Source organism: Pleurodeles waltl, unplaced genomic scaffold (assembly GCF_031143425.1).
Source record: "Pleurodeles waltl isolate 20211129_DDA unplaced genomic scaffold, aPleWal1.hap1.20221129 scaffold_91, whole genome shotgun sequence".
In the NCBI taxonomy this organism is placed as follows: domain Eukaryota; kingdom Metazoa; phylum Chordata; class Amphibia; order Caudata; family Salamandridae; genus Pleurodeles; species Pleurodeles waltl.
Genome location: NW_027150403.1, coordinates 1,530,715 through 1,538,647, shown reverse-complemented (window position 1 = coordinate 1,538,647; position 7,933 = coordinate 1,530,715). Strand labels below are relative to the sequence as shown.

Here is a 7,933-nt window from a genome sequence, read left to right as displayed (position 1 = left end):
GCGGAATTCTATAAATGGGCTGGGGAGGAGGCAATAACCGCAGTACATGAAGCACTGACGGAAGCATGTCAAGAAGGCTCCCTGGGCGCTCTATCCAATAAAGCCACGATTGTCATCTTGCCTAAGCCAGGGAGAGACCCCCTTCTTTGCGGCAGTTACCGTCCTATCTCCCTTTTGAATGGGGATGTCAAACTCCTAGCCAGTGTTCTAGCAGCGCGGCTCCTCAAGGTGATACCATCATTGATTCACAATACCCAAGTTGGATTTGTACCAGGCCGTACCTCCAGAAATCATATGCGAACTCTTTGCCATACACTGTTAGAATCCATACAATTACCTGACGAAGCCCTAGCCCTGTCCCTAGACGCGAAGAAAGCATTCGACCGCATTGAGTGGCCCTACCTATTCACAACCATGAAGCATTTTGGCCTGGGGGAACAATTTATCTCTAAAGTACGTTTATTATATGACCACCCCACAGCACAGGTTAACTGTGGGGGCATCATGTCAGACCCATTCCCTATCGGAAGGGGCACACGCCAGGGATGCCCTTTGTCGCCACTTCTATTTTTATTGGCCATGGAACCCCTAGCTGCCACCATACCAAATTCTCACCAAATAAAAGGGATCCATATCACCGGGGGCATATCCAAAATATATCTCTACGCAGACGACATTCTGTTAACAATGTCCGATCTAGAAACCTCGCTCCCAGCATTACTTTCCACTATAGAAGACTTTGCATCCCTATCCGGATATCGGGTAAACTGGGATAAAAGTGAGGCACTCCCATTATCCCGCATAACGACGAGGGCAGCGATACATGGCCTTCAATTCAAATGGACCCCGACCCGCCTTAAATATTTAGGAACGTTTATTAACAGAGGTCTAGAACATATGGTCAGGGACAACATAGACCCCCTTATATCTAAAATGAAACAAGACTTAGCCAAATGGTCCCTACTAGGCCTGTCCATGTGGGGCAGGACACAGGCGGTCAGAATGGTCACCTTACCACGCTTCACATACGTGTTAGGCATGCTTCCCCTACAGATACCTCTTTCCTCACTCCGATTAATAGACGCATCCATAAGGGCCTTCGTCTGGGGCTCTTCACGCCCAAGACTGAAACCTGCAATAATACTGGCACAACGGCTCTACTGAGGATTAGGACTACCCTCGGTAGAACAATACTCTCTGGCCCTACAACTCTCACAGCTAATATATACGCTTCCGGATATAGGAGATCCACCGCAATGGGTGATCACAGAGAAACTCCTATATGGACAGTATACGGAGATGGGAGGAACATACGCCGACCACGTTCCCTTAACTAACCCCATCCTCAAGGCTACAAACACAGCGTGGTGCAGAGCCCATCGACTACTAGGAGTACACCCCTCCCTGCATACTCAGGCTCCCATAGCAGGGAATAAAAGCATTAAAATAGGAGGGACTATTCTCAGATGGCCCCAATGGTCCGAGGCAGGTATCCACAATATATCTCACATAATAGATGGAGATAGCTTCCGCACATTCGCCTCCCTCCAGGAAGAATTCGGTATCCAAAGTAACCAGGAGTGGCGATATCTACAGCTCAAACACTGTATGCGGAGAACATTAGGAACCCCCCCGTCGCTGCTCAAAACCTCACCCATCGTCACCTATCTTCAGAAATGGGGCCGACAAAAAGGCGTCTTGGCTGGCCTCTATGCCGAATTAAGTAACCACCTTTACTCTCAGCCTTTACTTGAACGACTACGCTTAAAGTGGCAGGACATACTAGAGATAACCTACACGGACGAAGAATGGCCAGACATACTAGAAGCCCTCGACAGAGGCGTACGTGAAGCACGCCTGAAATTTTGCCTATTTAAAATCCTTCAGGGATGGTACTGGACCCCCGTTAAACTCTTCAGGGCAGGGCTGATACCTCACGCAAACTGTTGGAGATGCACAGAGCCATATTGCGATCAACTTCATATTTTATGCCACTGCCCCACGGTACAGTCACTATGGGACGCGGTACGCCTCGCCTTATTGGACTTCATACAGATACCAAAACCGCCCCACCAGCATTTATCATCCTACATGAAATTCGCCCGTATCCCTCCCTATCGCGGGCACATAAACGATTAATCCACACGGCGCTAGCCACGGCCAAAATATGCATACTCCGGCACTGGAGATCTAGCATTGCCCCCACACCCATGGAATGGATGACGGCCATGTATCAAACGGCTACCCATGAACGAGTGATTTATAACCTACAGGACCAAGCAGAACAATTTGAGGAGGTCTGGCGCCCATTCTTGAAGAGACCATGAAACGGCTGGTGGATGACCAACGGATGATCAATGTTCAATGATCAATGATTAGGGAATATTAATTACCAATCACCCTCTGAGAATCCTAGACTCCGGAAACACATTTAATCTCCTACTGCCCCCTCTCTCTCTCCCTAGCTACGCTATCCTCTCTTCTCTCTCTCTTTTTTCTCTCTCTCTATCAATCCACAGGCCTCTAATTTTGTCACATGCCCGAGACCCTGAACTACCCAACATAGTAATACAAGTCGCTTCCTAACACAAACAAGGACTGAGAAATCAACTCATATAAGACGTAGACACTCTCTAACCGACCTTACCATATCTATCATACATATCATCTACCCCTAGATAATAACTTGCTACAGACGGAGAAGTACAGAACGATCTACTCTTAGGCCTGAACAAGCTAGTCTCAGGATACAAAGACCCCCTGCCTACCTCGAGTCTCTTCATTCTACACTCCCCCGTGATTACCCTTCCTCTTTCTCCCTCTTTCTTTCCCTTCTCTCCCCCTCCCCATTTCATATGACTATTTTGTCTCTCCCCTATACCAAGACCAACCCCTCCTACACAACCCTATCCTCGCTCCCCCTCCCCTTACCACCCCCCCCACCTGTTTTCCACTCTTCTTCAAAATAAGGGTACACAACTCAACTATGCAACCGGGAATTTTTACTTACCTGACAGTACATGTATATATTCTTACAATGGAAATAATTGTGGTAAACGAACAAAAACAATGTTTTGAAAGCTAAACAGTTTGTTTATATGCTGTATGTACCGCCTTGTATATTCTTAATAAAACTTTTGAAACTTTAAAAAATAAATAAAAAAAAAAGCAATTACTTCAATCCTAAAAAAAAAAAAAAAAAAAAATGCTATGGTGTTGCTGTGGCACACTCACAGCAACACCCATTGCAAGCCCCTTCCAGGGAAAGCGCTGAATGCTAAGGTGCCGTATTTACAAGGTGGTGTTAAGGCACAAAAAGTGGCTGAACGCCATCTTGTAAATACCGCGCAGTGCATAGTGCCACCGGGGCGTCACTAAAAGTGATGCTCCGTTGGCGATTGGGCCTTGTAAGTCTGGCACCTTATTTGCTCAAGGTGTGTGTTCTTGGTGAGGGCAGGAAAGCTATTTTCGCTCTCATACCTTCCTTCCTTGGCTGGCTTGAATGCGGTAGGCTCAGGCTTCAATGCAAAGGTCAAACAGTGAGCAACTGACTGACGTAAGCTGGCGCAACTCCTCTTGGTGAGCTGTGACAGATGCTCCAGGAGCGTAGTACCTCACAATGGTGAGGGATAGACACAGTCTCTTTTATCTCAGCTTGCCTGTCAGCTGAGTCAGGAAATGCAAATACTGGGAAAAAGCCCAGCGACTTGCAGTATTTGCTTGGCTTGGAACCAGGGACCTTTTGCATGTGAGGTGCGCATGATAACCACTACACTACACAAACAGACACACTTGCCGGCTTGCTTCATGTGGCTATGCATTGTACTGGAACCACCACACTATGGAAACAGACACACCTACTTGCTTTATGTGGCTCTGCATTGGACTGGGATGCAAGGACTGAGGGCTAATGTTCATGACGCTCAAAGCTGAGCCTTCCGGAACACGATCTCTTGCCTTGGAAGAAAGGAACTGGCATCACTTTCATTCCAAGAGGTGATTTCAGAACTGGACCCGAAATTACCATGGAGAAGCACTGTGCATTTAATGTTCCTATGAGCACTGCTGCTCCAGCACAGAAAAGCAGTTGCAAAGAAATCTCGCATACCTTCATGATGCTGAACCGTCTCAACGCAGGTATAAAGCATGTATTGCATTGCAACATGACATCTTACAAGAGTGAAAAGCAGAAATACTCCTGTTTAAAACACAGACTAAACCTATAAAGGTAAGGGTTTGTCTGGGATTTGAACCAAGGTCCTCTCACACCCGAAGCGAGAATCATACCCCTATACCAAATAGACTGCTGCTGCAGAGGCATTTGAAACATCTTCTGAAGCGTCTTTAAGAAAAGCAGGGCCATTCGGAGGCTCTCTCTCTAAGCGTGCCATAGCAATTGATGTTTTCTGTCAAGGATTTTTTGTTTGTCTCTAGCAAGGAAAGAGGTAGTCAAGATGCCCTCTGCCAGTGAACTGAACTAGGGCACTGACGTGAAAAGCAGACCCTTTCTGGTAGTTGTAACCCTCTGCAAGTCCTGGACCCTTGCACCTTAGACTTCCAGACCAGAAGCACTGAAGGGCCTGCTAGCTCTTGAGCCAGAGAAGCATGCCTCTTGGATTCAAGCACACTTGCTCGCTCAGCGCTCGATCAGGCAAGATTTATAGTAGTGGCTCATAGGCCTGAAACACTCACCTGGGAGACGCGGGGTGGCTGATTTCCCGGAATGGCCCTTGATGGGGAAATCACCTCCTTTCCCCCGCCTCATTTCAGAATTGTGTGCAAGTCGCAAGACAGTGTTCAGGGGTTCATGGGTACTGCCTACTCCCAGCTGCCTCTCTGTCTTCTTCATGTAAATTGCAAGTCACGAGGAGGCACCATTGCCAATATGCTCCGCCCACCTAACCAAGAAACCCAGTTTGAGCTTGTCTGCCTGTGTTGTTGCAGGGGCAGTGTCTTCTTTGCCCAAAAGGTGGCAGGAGAGACTCACTTCAAACGATAGAATCAACTGCTTAAGTAGAAACCAGCATGGTAGTTACTGTCATAAAGTGCAGCTCTAACAGAAGGTGTGCCTGAGATGCCCCTTCCAGTAATACACAGAATTTTGATTGAGGGCCCAGCCGATGGGTTGGTGGATTTCTCCTCACATGCCACAGCAGCTTCCAAAGATAGTGGTGTGAGGAGCTGGCTGTGCAAGCAGAGCAAGATTTAAGGGAAGAAAACACACCTGTTAAGAGTGGGATTTGAAACCACGCCTCCATGAAGAGACCAGAAGGCTCAGCTTCACTGAAGATCAAGCTCTCTTGAGTCTGGCACCTTAGACCACTCGGCCATCCTGACAGCCAAAACATTGTGCAGGTCTGACTCTTCAGTCTGCACTTGTTGATGCTGCCGCTTGCAATGTTCCTATCAAAGTCACAGCTTTAAAGGCCCCACAATATAACATGGCCAAGAAAAAAAAAAAAACAGAACAAGAAACAAGGCACATGCACGACCACCGAGGGATGCAGATAACTTTTTATCGTCCTGCAATAGTAAAGCACATTTTACACAGGTCACAAGTTTTTAAAGGTCATTTCTGTCTAAGTGTGCATTGAGAGAGACTGAGGTTTTAGTGAGCAAACACAAAAGCTACTGCTGCCCAGTGTCGAACCGGGGACCTTTTGCGTGTGAGGCAAATGTGATAACCACTACACTACAGAAACAAGCTTGCTGGCTTGACTGAAGGAGCACAGTTCCTCTCATATGTTTGCCCGATTTCCTCTATACTTGATCAGCAGTTGCTCAGAATGCGAGGGGTAAGTGTGAAAATTGCAGCGGTGTCAGCCAGCATGCATACACTCAGACGTCCTGAAAAGTCACAGCTGCGGGCAGAGACAGACAAATATCTGATGCCTAAATGCCAGGAACGCAAGCCTGTGAAATCATCACACAGGGCGCACTGAGAGCAAGCAGGAAGGAAGCCAAGGCATTGTAATCCATTTTTCGCCTGAGGCAAAAAATATGTTTTGCGCAACAATGCTTCGAGTGGAATGAGAAATGTTGAGGGGTTGTGTATTTTGAGCAGGATTTGATTGTTTTCCGCTAAAATGGGCTCGTCCGGGATTTGAACCCGGGACCTCTCGCACCCGAAGCGAGAATCATACCACTAGAATAACGAGCCTGGGGACAGAAGTGCTACGGCTCCACCCTGCTCCGAGGGTTGGTGGCAGAGAGTGGGAGACTACATCCCAAAGCAAGAAACGCCACATGGTGCTCTCTTCTGCAGTATGACTAGAGTCATTTGCATGGTCGTCATCGAACATGACATAAAAAGCCTCTATCCTTTACACATTTTGTCCCAGATGTACAAGAAAATGACTGAGCGCGACGCTGTGCCAAATTTGCAAGCCCCACGCTCCGTCATTTTCAAAATGCAGGGAAGCGCCGTATTTAGTAGAATACAGGGCACCCCTGTGCTTCCCCCTGCGCCAGCTCTAAATTAGCTGCTGAGCGCCAACGCAGCCGTTCTTGCACCATGGTACAAGGATGACTGCGTTGAGGGGGAAATTGTTTTTGTGCAGGAAGGGACACCTTCCTGGCCAAAAGAAAAATCTTCAATGGTGATTTGCTCTTACTTCTATGTGTGCTGCAGAATTCAGCACACATAGAAAGAGAAAAAACGAGGAGAAATGAAAACATTTCTCCTCAGTGCGCCACTCTAACGATACCCCTGGGATGGCGTTGGATTTTGGCGCTGACGCAGATTTACGACAACTCCTAAATCTGGAGCAGCATTAAAATGCTATGGTGTTGCTGTGGCACACTCACAGCAACACCCATTGCACGCCCCTTCCAGGGAAAGCGCTGAATGCTAAGGTGCCGTATTTACAAGGTGGTGTTAAGCCACAAAAAGTGGCTGAACGCCATCTTGTAAATACCGCGCAGTGCATAGTGCCATCGGGGCGTCACTAAAAGTGATGCTCCGTTGGCGATTGGGCCTTGTAAGTCTGGCACCTTATTTGCTCAAGGTGTGTGTTCTTGGTGAGGGCAGGAAAGCTATATTCGCTCTCATACCTTCCTTCCTTGGCTGGCTTGAATGCGGTAGGCTCAGGCTTCAATGCAAAGGTCAAACAGTGAGCAACTGACTGACGTAAGCTGGCGCAACTCCTCTTGGTGAGCTGTGACAGATGCCCCAGGAGCGTAGTACCTCACGATGGTGAGGGATAGACACAGTCTCTTTTATCTCAGCTTGCCTGTCAGCTGAGTCAGGAAATGCAAATGCTGGGAAAAAGCCCAGCGACTTGCTGTATTTGCTTGGCTTCGAACCAGGGACCTTTTACATGTGAGGTGCGCATGATAACCACTACACTACACAAACAGACACACTTGCCGGCTTGCTTCATGTGGCTATGCATTGTACTGGAACCACCACACTATGGAAACAGACACACCTGCTTGCTTTATGTGGCTCTGCATTGGACTGGGATGCAAGGACTGAGGGCTAATGTTCATGACGCTCAAAGCTGAGCCTTCCGGAACACGATCTCTTGCCTTGGAAGAAAGGAACTGGCATCACTTTCATTCCAAGAGGTGATTTCAGAAATGGACCCGAAATTACCATGGAGAAGCACTGTGCATTTAATGTTCCTATGAGCACTGCTGCTCCAGCACAGAAAAGCAGTTGCAAAGAAATCTCGCATACCTTCATGATGCTGAACCGTCTCAACGCAGGTATAAAGCATGTATTGCATTGCAACATGACATCTTACAAGAGTGAAAAGCAGAAATACTCCTGTTTAAAACACAGACTGAAACTATAAAGGTAAGGGTTTGTCTGGGATTTGAACCAAGGTCCTCTCACACCCGAAGCGAGAATCATACCCCTATACCAACTAGACTGCTGCTGCAGAGGCATTTGAAACATCTTCTGAAGCGTCTTTCAGAAAAGCAGGGC

General features: G+C 47.6%; 1 non-coding gene across 1 annotated transcript; it reads right to left on the bottom strand.

Annotated features, from left to right (window-relative positions):
• Positions 1-6,088: 6,088 nt before the first annotated feature.
• On the bottom strand, positions 6,089-6,160 carry TRNAP-CGG (transfer RNA proline (anticodon CGG)). Its single transcript has one exon. It is a non-coding gene; the product is annotated as a tRNA-Pro (tRNA).
• Positions 6,161-7,933: the final 1,773 nt, after the last annotated feature.